We start from the raw sequence: 13784 nt of genomic DNA on the forward strand, positions 1-13784 counted from the left end.
CACACACACGCACGCACGCACCGTGTGTGTCTCTCTCCGAGAGGCGCCATCTCTTCCCACTGGCGGGAAATCCGAATCCGGGTCTCCAGTCTCGGCCCGCGAAAGCAAAAAAAATGACAGGATGATTTCGAGTTTGCAACGGAAAGGACCCATCGTTACCTGGCTTGTGATTACGAATAAACAGTGACACAGAACAGATGACACCTTAGTGTGGAGGCTCTAAGCACTCCGCATCGGTAGCCTCGATTGTTGTTACCGCATTTGAGTTCGAAGTCGGAGATGATGGGCTCTTCGGTGGGAGGATTTGCACTTTTGGGTGGCGCATTTGTACTGGTTGGTTCCCCGTATTTAGCTTGAGAGAAAAAAGAACGGAAAGAAAGAGAGCATATTAAATCTAATCCTGATGAGAGTTGTGCCTGAATTGATTTTTTTTTCTCCTTTCTTGGATCTTGTGCTCTTTTTGTTATGGCTTGAAGTCTGCTATTTTCCACGCGTAAATACGCATTTGTAGTTTTGTGTATGTCTAGAGCCATGTGAATGCGATATATCCTAAATAGCACTAGAGTTATATCAGTGTATACAAATGGTGTCTGTTTGTTTCTTGTTACTACGCTGTGTCTTTTTTTCATGATAACTTGCTTTATTACGTGTTATTCTTATTTGTCATGTTAGCTATGATTGTTCTTTGAAATGTATTCTGTTGTCCGCTGATTTCTGCCTTGATGGAAGCAATCATGTATTTGATATGGGGGGGCGGGAACCAGTCAAGCTTTCCAGCTTTTTTTCCCTAACCTCCCCCATCATGTTGATGGAAATAAAGGCTATTATTATTATTATTATTATTATTATTGTTATTATTATTATTATTATTATTATTATTATTATTATTATATTATAATAATTGGTCTGCCTATATCAGGCAGACCAATCCACCACGTGACCTCGCAAGACGAGCCGGACCACCACGTGACGGATCCTTGCTCCGCCGGGAATATAAGCGCCCACGAAGCCAGCCTGCATTGCAGTCGGCGGCGATTTTTCGGACTGTGCACTAAGCCTCTGTTCTTTAACGCGACAGGTGAGCTTCGCACATCCTCTGTTTTCTGTATTCTCTGTTTTCTGTATTTGCCGCCGACTGCACCAAAAGCTGATTGTGTATGATCTGTGTCTTCGGATAGTAGAAAAACTGTAACATGAATAACAACGGCTGTTGTGCTTCGTGCTCGAAACCGCTTCCAAAAGATGGGCGTGTGATGACTTGCATCAGTTGCAGCGCCGGTTATCATGTTGGTAAAACTTGCTCAGGAATTGCCGACAGCACCTTTTTGTCAATGGGTCCAGCGAAACGCGACAAATGGAAATGTAGGCGTTGCCAGACAAGCAGGGGTATTCGGACAAGAAACACTGACAGCATTCAGAGTGATTCTGTATCTGAAGATGATTTGAGGGCTGTCGACGGCGCAGTCCCCCCTGCCTCTTCTGAAGAAGTGATAGCCACTTTGGCTTCGTTAAAACAAAGCATAGATTCGCTTCTGCCCCTGCATGAAAAAGTAGACAGGCTTGTAGCGCTCCAGCCTAACATTGAAGAAGTGCTAGCCTTCAAAGAAAAATTTCAAGAATTTCAAAGTTCCCTGGAGTTCTTCTCCTCGCAGTACGACGACCTATTGAAGCAACTCAATGCTACAGAAACAGAATCGAAGAAACTGCGGGTCGATGTTGAGATTCTCGAGACGACAGTGGCAAGTCAGAGCCAGGAAATAAAACAAGTGCGCTCGGAGCTGAATGCTTTAGAGCAGTACAGCCGTGAATCAAATCTGGAAGTCCATGGCCTTGCTGTCGAGGAGAATGAAAATTTGCGAGAAACCTTCGCCTGCCTTTCCAAGAAACTTGAACTGAAGGATTTCCAGCCAAGTGACATAATTGCAGTTCACCGCTTGCCTGTGAAGGCGACAGAGTTGCCCCAGTATTAATTAAATTTCCGTCCGCATCTATAAGGGACACCTGGCTTTCGGCGCGAGGCAAACTGCGCCCGCTCTTTGAAAAGAAACAGCTACCTGCGCTGTTGTTCTTCAATGAAAATCTTACGCAGCGAAATCGTCACATCTTCTGGATGGCGCGGAAAAAAGCTAAGGAACTGGGTTACAAATTCGTGTGGGTGAAGGCAGGGAAAATCTACGTCAAAAAAGCTGAAAACGCTACTCTGAAGCGAATCGTTTCAGAGGCTGACGTTGAAGGATTGGCATAATTATGGCCGCTGGTCTGTATTCCTTCTCCAACTGTGAGAGTTACAAGAACTGTATTTGTGAAAGAAATAGCTCATTTTCTGTCTTGCATGTGAACATTCGCAGCCTTAAGAAGTATTGGGAGGAACTTCAGGCAGTTGTGTGCACTCTGAAGGACTGTATTCATGCCTTGGTTTTAACGGAAATTAATATACAAGATTATGACATAAATCAATTTCGCCTTGAGGGATTTCAGGAGTATTTCTTTACAAGGCCGGGCAGAAAGGGTGGAGGAGTTGCAGTTTTTGTTAAAAATGACTGGGCCGTTACTGAGGTTGCGATTCCATTCACTTCAGCTGAATCTGTTTCTCTAAGAATTGAAAATGGAGATATAGTATTTGGATTGGTCTCCATTTACCGACCACCATCGAGCAGCGCCTCATCTTTCTTGGGGGAACTCAATGACGCCTGCGTAAACTTGGCTGCGTTCCATAATCTGTGCATAATAGGGGACATTAACATAGACATACTCAAGGCAGAAAAGAAAACTGCTTCTAGCTACTTGAACATTCTGGCTGACTTCGGCATCGAGTCTGTTATAAATCAAGTGACTCGGGAAGAAATCCTTAGCAATACGCTAGTTTCCTCGTGTTTGGATCACGTTAACATCCGTGTTTCTGACGTTGCTTCAGTTGAGGGTATTGCTATCAACCAGAAACTTGCTGACCACTATTTTGTCGGATGTTGTATTGTCTCCAGGGTGAAAGTTTCTAATAAGCGAAAAGTAGAAAGCATTGAAATTATTGACAAAAAAGTTTTGGATCAGTGTGTGGCCGGTTATGATTGGAGCTCTTTTCTGTCAAAGCCGCATGGTGAAGCGATGTATGATGATTTTTTGGACTGTTTCGGCACTTTTGTTCAGACCGCCAAAAGAAATGTGAAAGTAAAAAGACGCAATCAAGACCTCAGTTGGTTACATCCTGATGTACTCGCAGCGATACATGAAAAAGATACTTTATGGCAGCGATGTAGGCGATATCCGAAAAATGTGGCATTGCGAAACGCTTTTAGAGCCGCAAGAAATAGAGCCACGGCGCTTTCTCGATTAGCAAGAAGAAACCAGTACCAGAAGCAGTTTTATGATTCCAGAAATGACTCTGCTAAAACGTGGCAGCTGGTAAATGAACTGCGCGGTTACAAGCCTCGTGACACACAAGGGATTATCGAGCGAAATTTTGGTCCTGTAAGCAAGGATCTTGCAGATCGATTTAACCTGCATTTTTCATCCGTGCCTACTCTTGAATCTCTGAGTGTTTCTTCATCGGCGCGCATGCGTAATGTCGCAGTCTCTGAGTCAGCTTTTCTGCCTGAAATGAGCGAAACTGATATGCGGGAAATTTTGCAGTCGTTCAAAAAAAGAAAGTCCGCTGGCATCGACGGCATTCGTATGGATGATATTGTTAGAAATTTCGAGGTCCTGAAAAACGTGCTTCTCTGTACGTTAAACACTATCATTGCGACCGGCAAAGTCCCCGACTCTATGAAACGTGCAAGAGTTATCCCTGTGCCTAAAAAGGGTGATTCATCAGAAATTAAAAACTATCGTCCGATATCTGTGTTGCCTTGTTTAGCGCAAATTTTAGAAAAACAAGTGTCCAGAGTTATGCACAGTTTCCTGGATTCACATCAAACGATTGCAGACAATCAGTACGGATTTGTGGCAGGAAAGGGCACACTGAGCCTGCTGGAAGACGTCTCGGACCTGTTGCACTCTACTCTTGAACTGAATCAGGTTGCCTGTGGTCTGTTCTTAGATGTGTCCAAAGCATTCGATTCAATAGACCATCAAATACTGCTTCAAAAATTGTATATTTATGGTTTCCGTGGTCATTTCCATGACTTTTTGAAGAGTTACTTGTGTCATCCTACTCAACTTGTTTGTATAGGAAAAAAGAGGAGCTCCCCCGTAGAACTTAGGTGTGGTGTTCCGCAGGGGTCTATTCTATCACCTTTGTTATTCAATATTTTTGTCAATGACTTGAAACAAAGCATTACTTCATCTAACCTGTACCAATATGCAGACGACACACTTCTTATTTCTCGCCACATAGACTATTACGCCTGTGTTGAGCTGCTCCAAAAAGATGCGACTGCCGTATTAGACTGGTATGACTCAAACCTAATCAGTATAAATAACACAAAGACCCAACTAGTATGTTTTAGAAGCCCTCTGAAGATTCTCAACTTAGATGCTCCTCTAAGGCTACATTCCTCTAACTGCTGTTCCTGTCAATGTTCGCCGGTTCCCTATGAAGGAATGGTAAAGTACATGGGTATTTATCTAGACTGTGACTTAAGTTGGCGCTCTCACCTATCTTATGTTTGTAAACAGCTGAGAAGTGTGTCTTGCCTTTTATACAATGTCAAATTATACACGCCTGTCTTGGTTAGAAGGGTGATACTTCACTCATTAGGCTACTCAGTGTTGCGATATGGTATTTGCTGTTTTTTTAACTGTGCGGAATTTTGGAAAACGCGGGTAAATAATTTGTTAAAGAGTGCGTTAAAAAGTGTAGCGTACAACACTTCTGTGCCTAAGGAGGATTTGTTTCTTAGCTTTAGTTTCCCAAAATTTAACAATGTCTTTCTTCAGTATGCCGCCGTCAGACATATGTGGACTAACGAATTCAAAGTTGCTCGGTCATCTGGTCATAACCTCCGTTCTGTCTCCACCTATGAACTACCAATTACTAGAACTAAATACGGAGAAAGCCAGCGCTGCTTTTATGTCCCCGCAATATTTAACAGTCTACCTAATGAAATAAAGGTACTGAAGAATAAAAAGGCAATAAAGAAAGCCCTCATAACCTACACTGTCTTAAAGGAAAAGACAGTATAAAGGAAGTAGTGCTCCAGATTTGTTTTCTTGTGTTCTTAGAGTATAACGCTCTCATCACCTTCTTTTTTTTTCGGTTTTAGTAAGTAACCTAAAGCAAACCACTTGATCATTTCCTGTTGTTAATGACTTTATTGTGTTTCCTTGAAGTGTTTTTCTTTTCCTTGTGCATTGTCAATTTGAAATGTTTTTCCTGAGTAGGAAAAAAAGAGATTTGCCGCCTGCTGCCGGGTTTTGCCCAACAAGCCACTGATGGCTTTGGCATGCCCGGAATTGTATTGTATTGCCTGACAGGAAATAAAATTATTATTATTATTATTATTATTATTATTATTATTATTATTATTATTATTATTATTATTATTATTATTATATCGTTAATCACTGCTCCAACCATTACAAAAGCCTCTTTACACACTTTAGATTATACATAAATTTCAAGCAGTAAAGTCTACAGACTTTCTGTAAACAAATCTTATATATAGTTCATGGCCATGGAAGATGGAAGATGGAAGATGGAAGTTCATGGAAGATGTATGGCCATGCATGTTTAGTAGACTTTAGAGTATAGACAGTCCACAGACTACAGATAGGCCAAAGGAAATATATATTGGAAGGCAGTGCAGCCTGTAGGATGTAGATAGAAAGTATACAGGCCATATTTATAAGGGAAGTTAGAGCGCATTTTTTTTTATGGTCTTAAAGGCTAGTATATAAGGGTGATTTACCGAAATAAGAAATGGCCAAGACCACGGCCACTCCCAAAAGGAAGAGGACTAAGTTGATGACGCCGAGATGGGGCCAGTACGAACTGGCATCGCCTTCGGCTCTGCAGAAAAGGGAGAGGAACAGTATTAACGTCCGCATTGTTCTCTATGTCCTGAGCGTTCATAATCACTGCGGATAAAAATGTGACGCCAAGGACTTCATACGAAAGGCTCCAAAAGCTTCTAGGAAACCAACCTTTACTTAAATGACAAGAATGGCCTTATCCCAGATCTTCCATTCCGTATTCAGGAGGACCAATTTTTTTAGCGCATCTACTGAGCGCCCTTCTAAAGGTATGTAGTTTCCCGATCCTAATATGCTGCTTTTCTTTTGGATGGCGTCTAAATTTTTCTTTCCTCCTTGTTCCGTTATTAACGGGATGGCGATTTCCTCCACAACAATGCTTCATTGGAGTCCGGATTAGTTTACTTAGATTACAGATTTGTGTAGACATTATCCCCCACTTTGTTATGGGTACTGGTAATTACCATGCTTTGTTTTTCTTTCAGTGCGTACATTCGGTTCTTGGCCATGCCTAGTTTTCTCTTGAGCACTTTTAGCCGACCTCCGTTCTTCAGAGATGGGTCTCCTCTTTGTACATTACATTGTTTCCTTATGTCGGTTACCTTAGGTGTATTGATTAGCTTTGACAGTAGCGCCAGTTTTATGTGTGGAACTTCGTAATGAGATCTTTCTTCTCCTGAGAGAGCTTATCGATATTCTGTCTGTTTACCCTACATTATACACACGAATACGCCTGTATTACATCATAAAGCCAGCAGTAAAATTCCAGTAAGGAAGCGTGTCCAGCGGGGAGACACGATCTCGCCAATGCTATTCACCGCCTGTTTATCGGATGTGTTGCGAGGTCTCGATTGGGAACAGTTGGGGATAAGAGTGATAAGAGAATACATAAGAGAGAGAGGGATAAGAGAATACGTAAGTAATTGTCGATTTGCTACTGACATTGCCTTGCTAAGTAACTCAGCAAATTTCATTTTAATACCTTAAAGACCCACTGGGGGTATTACATAAGGGGTTGCAAAGCATCATCAATGAGTTAGACAGGCAGAGCACCACAGTAGGTGTGTCCATTAACCTGCAGAAGACCTAAGTAATGTTCAACAGTCTCGCAAGGAAATAGCAGTTCACATTTGTTAGCTAGGTGCTAGAATTGGTAAGGGAACACGTGTACTCAGGGCAGGTAGTGGCTGCTGATCCGGATCATCACAGGGAAATAACTAGAAGAATAAGGACGGGAAGGACCGCATATAGCAAGTTCTCTCGGATCATTAATGACAGTTTACCAGTATCCGTCAAGAGAAAAGAACACAACAGCTGTACCTTACAGGTACTCAGTTACGAGCCAGAAACATTGGGGCTAACGAAAAGGGTTCAGCTTAAGGACAACGCAGCGAGATATGGGAAGAAAAATGATAGGTTCAACGTTAAGAGGCCGCAAGTGGGCAGAGAGGGTGAGGGAATAACGCATAGTAATCACATCCTAGTCGAAATCAAGAGGAAGAAATTGGCTTGGGCAGAGCATGTATTGCGAAGGCAAGATAACCGCTGGTTCTTACGGGTAACGTAGTGGATTCCATGAGAAGGCAAGCGTAGCAGAGGTCGCCAGAAAGTTAGGTGGGCGGATGAGATCAAGAAGTTTGCGGGAATAGTGGCCGCAACTGGCGAAGGACAGGGTTAATTAGAGAGACATGGGAGAGGCCTTTGTCCTGCAGTGGGCTTAGTCAGGCTGGTGATGATGATGATGACGCCTGTATGGAGTAAAAAGGAGTAACCTGTCCTCCGGTGCACTCTCTATCATAAGAGTGAGAGCGTCAGAGTAGAGCTCACTCTCTCTTTACGTTTTTTTTTGTTAAGAATGTACAGTTTACTTTTGTTGCTGCCTTCGTAGTGATGTTATTGCGGTTATCGTTCAATCTAGAGATTTCTACGGAGAAAAATTTAGTGCGCCAAGACCGCTTCGTAAAAACTGGTTTGTATGTGCCCGAGAAGAATATTTTGACGGCAACGACAGATAAAGATGTTCGGCGACACTCAAAGAGGTTCTACTGGAATATACGACTAGGGATGCTCCAATGACCACCACAGAGGGAATTAAAAAGAAAAAAAAAACTGGGCGACGCTTAACTTACCCTTAAGAGTACATTACGATGGCATTCGAGATCCCTCTGGCGTCAGTATGCTCTTTCTCTTTCATAGGCTCACTGAACGCGGGGAGTTGTGATGCCACCACTCGCCCAGTGATGCAGCGCTAACGGGCACCGCATTTTTTCCTCACTTCCTTTTTTTATGTTTTCAATGCAAGTACCTACAGCTCCCATGAGGCATTATTGTAGGGGGGTATAACTACATACAATAACGCATGCAAGTAAGATATTGGGAAACATATCAGCGAGGTAACACAACATACTAAAAGAAGACTAAATGAGTTCACAAGTAGTATGAGTGATAACATTACCTACATCGGCGCAGCGCTGGTCAACACACGAGACCTGGAAGAAATGCATCAGAGATCATCATTTCAACAGCGCTTTGGAAATCAGGTGCACAAACCACATCATTCGGAAGCTAGTTCCAGTCCAGAATTACGTTAGGGAAAAACGAATACTTAAATACATTAACGCGGCATTGACCACTCAATCTTTTTCGTGTTGTCTAGTCTCTCCGAAATGCGGCACGGCTTCTGATTATTCTGATGAAATGGAGTCTTTACGCGCTTCATAAAGGAGTTTAAGAAAAAAATGTTTGAAATCGGAGCATGGAAAGCAAGGTTTTCCACTCAGAAAATTCAAAATAAAAAAAAATCAGACAGACGCGTTTTACTCGCCCATTTCACTTGCCCTGTTCTGAGAGGGCGAAGCGAATCAGAACTGTATTGAACACACTCGAAAGGAGATTGGTAGCCCACAGGCGAACATTTTTACGGCGTCATCCCTCCGTGTAAGCGCTGTAGACAGGGCAGGGGCGAATAACTGAACAAAGGAACTGTAGCAGAATGGCAGATTGGGCGAGTTGGTGTTCTATGGTTACAAGTACATTCAAACTGAGCTAAACAACAGGACCAGAAAGAGTAGTAGACAAACACGGCGCTGAACTTACAACTGAGTTTATTAGAAGGAAAAATTTCAATACATACAAAAACGGGCACACGTGCGCACAGTCATGCATCAAAGTAGCGATAAAATCAACAAGCCACTAAAATCGCACGTATTGTACCTGCCTTCAAAATGACCTTTGTGCAGCAATGTCATTTCTTTCCTTGACAAATCTAAAGAACTTTTGGTAACGCAACCATTCGATGTTCTAGTTATGTGGAATGCTTCAGCGACTTCTCTTGTAGTCTTGCCAGTATGAAAAAATAACAATTCTGTATCGTCAAAGAATGGCACGAATTTGCATACACTGGAATGACTTGCCAGATTCCTGTCTTTCTTTCTGCAATGAATTGGCATGCTCCATAAGCCTAACATTAATGCAACGGCCTGTCTGGCCTATGTAAGTGTGACCAAACGATAAAGGATTTTGGTATACAACCCTCATCTCGCAATTAACGAATCTGTTCACATGGTTCACCTTGCAGACAGACTTACGTTTGGCACCTTCCTGCTTTCTCTCAACTGCTGCACTTAACTTACCCAGCTTATTAGGAGCAGAAAAAACAGCCCTCACGCCATAATTGGCCCCTACCCTTTTAAAACGATGTGACAACGTGTGCATATAAGGCATGACAACTACTTTTTTCCCCTCAGCATTTTCTTTGGGGTGACCCCGAACATTTCAGTGTTCTAAGAACCTTATCAGCACCAGCCACCAGTACGGAATCAGGATACCCAGCCTCCCTACATCTCTGGGCTCGGACTGCAAGACTAGCAAACATTTGACGCATACAAGACTTTTTTGAAGAACGGCAAGACGCGTAATTAACAGGAGGTTTTTCACTCCTGGGAGCGTACCGCCAGCATACATGGTTCGGCAAGAAGGACAAGCTCATATCTAGGAACTGCAAGGCGTTCCTCTGAGGGATCTCATGCGTAAACCTAAGTCTAGACCCATGCTGTGGAAAAACATCAAGTACCTCAGGCACAAACTCAGTACCCAAAGACCTAACTAAAACCAGGAAGTCATCCACATACCGAAAAACTCTAATGCACTTTTCATTTAAGTCACTCTCTATTTTTCTGTCAACATAACTGAGAACAATTGTGACAGGATGTATTGGTATGGCCGTCAGAAATCTTATATGCATCAAATGTTTGCTAGTCTTGCAGTCCAAGCCCAGAGATGAAGGGAGGCTGGGTATCCTGATTCCGTACTGGGGGCTGGTGCTGATAACATTCTTAGAACACTGAAATCTTCGGGTCAGCCCAAAGAAAATGCTGAGGGGAAAAAGTAGTCGTCATGCCTTATGTGCATGCGTTGTGATATCGTTTTAAAAGGGTGGGGGCCAAGTATGGCTTGAGGGTTGTTTTTTCTACTCCAATAAGCTGGAAAGTTAGGATTGGTTTGGTTTGGTTTATTGGGGTTTAGCGTCCCAAAGCGACTCAGGCTATGAGGGACGCCGTAGTGAAGGGCTCCGGAAATTTCGACCACCAGGGGTTCTTTAACGTACACTGACATCGCACAGTACACGCGCCTCTAAAATTTCGCCTCCATAGAAATTCAGCCGCCGCGGCCGGGATCGAACCCGCGTATTTCGGACCAGCAGCCGAGCGCCGTAACCACTGAGCCACCGCGGCGGGGCGGGGTAAGTTAAGAGCAGCAGCTCAGACAACGCAGGAAGGTGCCAAACGTAAGTCTGTCTGCAAGGTGAATCATATGAACAAATTCGTTAAGTGCAAGATCGGGGTTGTATACGAAATTCCTTTATCGTGTGGTCACACTTACATAGGCCAGACAGGCGGATGCATTAATGTTAGGCTTATGGAGCATGTCAATTCATTGCAGAAAAAAAGACACGACCCTGGCAAGTCATTGCAGTCTATGCAAATGCGTGCCATTGTTTGATGATACAGAATTATTATTTTTTCATACTGACAAGACTGCAAGAGAAGTCGTTGAAGTATAACACATTACTACAAGATCGAATGGTTGCGTTAGCAAAACTTCTTTAAATTTGTCAACGAAAGAAATGACATTACTGCGCAAAAGGGTAGCTGGGAGGCAGGTACAATACGTGCGATTGTCGTGACTTGTTGATTTTATCTTTACTTTGATGTATGACTGTGCGCACGTGTGCCAATTTTTGTATGTATATATTGAAATTATTCCTTCTAATAAACTCAGTTGTAAGTTCAGCGCCGTGTTTGTCTACTAGTCTTTCTTGTCCTGTTGTTTAGCGCTGTTTGAATGTACTTGTCACCATGAACAAAGGAAGCTCCCCGATGTTTCCTTGTTGGTAGGAGTGAAAGGCTATCACCGGTGCCACCTACCCTGGTAAAGTGGACTCCTGTCCATCTTTTCAGGTTTGTGGGCAAGGTGTGTCGGCTGGCTTTTTTTTTCGCAGTTTTCTTCACGTGGTTCGAACAACAGCGCTCGCCTCAAAGATAGTTTCAAGCGAAATAGGAAGTGTAGGCCCTAGTGTTATTCTTAATAGTTTTCGTTCGCTTTCAGTGCTTCTCTTCAGTTTTTGGGGCATACGAAAAGCTTACAGCACTACAAACATAATATTTTGACCTGTTTCCGAGTATAAAAGAGTTAGGTTCAAACTGGAACCACAACCAACTAGGAAAGCAGCGCATAATCTCGATGCCCCCTCATTTCCGCTGCCGAAATCATGGGTGCATTGCGCCACCACCGGCCAGAAATGAGCATTTCTGGAGAAGGTTAAAAAATAAGAAATATTACAATCTTGGCGATCTCTACTGGCGTTCAGCTATCACTCCGTTACTTACTTTGCGCACAAAGAATAAACGTCACATGCTTAATTAACGTCGCATGATCTCTTTAACGATGGGCAACTGCCCTGGCAGTGCCGTTTCGAAAACGCGTTGCTCTTCCCGAGAGCGATGAATGACCTCATGCACACTCCCCCTGTGAGCAGGCGGAAGTTGCCCTTTATTAATCTGCGAAAACTTCATTGCCGCCTGGCATACGTGGCAGGTGGATCATCTGCATTATTCGCTACACAGACGGACTCCGGCTTTTCTCGAGAACGAGGCCTCTAGTGCTAAAAATATAGGGAAGCAATAGCTCTTCGAGGCGTAACCAGAGCTCGCTGCTGCTTCTCGCTCCTTCCTTTTCATCTTCCTGCCAACAAAGGTATAGTAGACAAATCGAGGTTCGGTCGCGAGGGGAGAGCTTCTATTGAAAAGCGAGGAATACCCATCAGGACGTATGGGAGGAAACCATGTAGGTTCAAAAGCGCCTCTCGTATGCTCAGGCCTTCTAGTGTTTGTCCACAGCAAGCCACTTTCTGAACACCATTGTCCATACGCCATTGCCGGCCCCTTTCTATTAAAAACAGCTCGACAGCCTTATACCTCTGGATTTAATGCGGATCTGCGTGAAGGAAATATTTTAATGCGGCTGTTTCATCAAATCAATGATTGCCGATGTAAAAAGCTGCACACTTCCCATTTGTCATCTGCTGTTTTGTTGATTGCTCCGGGACCTCGCGTCAGCCTGCAAATTTCCTCCTCGTTTTGATGTCTACGTCATTAACTTTGACTGGCCTTGCGCATAGACGACTTAATGACCGCGATATGCTGCCACAGAATGGGATAGACCGGAGCTATCGACTAGATTACCCTGTAATTCCTTTGTCAATCGACAATAATATTATGGTGATGGCACGCACATTGCATTGCCGTTGTGGTCTCACCATCTACTCTCCTTTCCTCGCATGTGCGCCTCTTTGCATTCTTTCTCTCGTGAAGAGCACTCTTCACAGACGCGATTTCATTGCCACGCCACCTGTTGACATCTATGCGAAACAAGCTGCAGCGAGGAAGGTGGCTGGTGTGGACGGAGGGAGCGCTTTTGATTCCTCCGAATACGTCGTGACGCCATCTGTCGGATACTTCAGGAGGCGAAGAACTATTGGCGTGTCCTTATCCGCAGCGTTGATACCACTGTCTATTACACTGTGTGCATGGCACAGTTCTCAGAGTAGCAGCGTGAGTAAAAATAACCGCATCCGGAGGGGAGGGTATCACGAACTTGTTCTTGCTTGGCTCATCCAAAGGCGAAAAAGAATTTCTTTTTTTTTTGCATGAATGTCTATCACGAGTGGTTGTAGGGTGGAGTAATTCTGCTGGGATGGAAAGTAGAAGGTAACACTTACTGGGGTGGTTCCTCATCTGTGGCGAAAGATGCACCGACAAAAACTGGGCTCAAAATCTTCGCGTAGTGGGACGTATCCGCGCGTCCAATACTCACAGTGCGAGACACACATGAAAAAAATGCTGGTGAATACTCATCCACTTCGTTTTAGTTATTCTTAAGCGCGTTATTATTTGGCTTACAGGCTATCGAATAGAACATTATTAGGCTTGGTTTTGTTTCATGGGGTTTAACGTCCCAAAGCGACTCAGGCTATGAGAGACGCCGTAGTAGAGGGCTCCGGAAATTTCGACCACCTGCGCTTATTTAACGTGCACTGACATCGCATAGTACATGGGCCTCTAGAATTTCGCCTCCATAGAAATTCGACCGCCGCGGCCGGGATCGAACCCGCGTCTTTCAGGACAGAACATTATTGGATATAGCCTCATTTATCTATTGCATGTTGCCTTAGCTCATTAAGCGTTTTTGCGAAAATCGGGAGGCGAAGGATTAGGGAGTAGTGAGTGTTTGGTGGATGGACTGAAAGAGCGTGCTGTTCAGAAAGGTCACGAACCCTCAGCAATTCTGGTCGTGAATATCCAATCGCGTTCCAG

General features: G+C 43.7%; 1 long non-coding RNA gene across 1 annotated transcript in view; it reads left to right on the forward strand.

Moving 5' to 3' along the window:
* The window catches only part of LOC149337878 (uncharacterized), a 45096-nt gene extending 42272 nt beyond the window's left edge, over positions 1-2824 (forward strand). The window contains exon 3 of the long non-coding RNA XR_016284668.1: positions 920-2824. This is a non-coding gene — a long non-coding RNA (uncharacterized LOC149337878). The remainder of the gene's footprint in view (positions 1-919) is intronic.
* The last annotated feature ends 10960 nt before the right edge of the window (positions 2825-13784 follow it).

The sequence above is a fragment of the Amblyomma mixtum genome, chromosome 7, assembly GCF_055824585.1.
Source record: "Amblyomma mixtum isolate Tamu chromosome 7, ASM5582458v1, whole genome shotgun sequence".
Classification (NCBI taxonomy): domain Eukaryota; kingdom Metazoa; phylum Arthropoda; class Arachnida; order Ixodida; family Ixodidae; genus Amblyomma; species Amblyomma mixtum.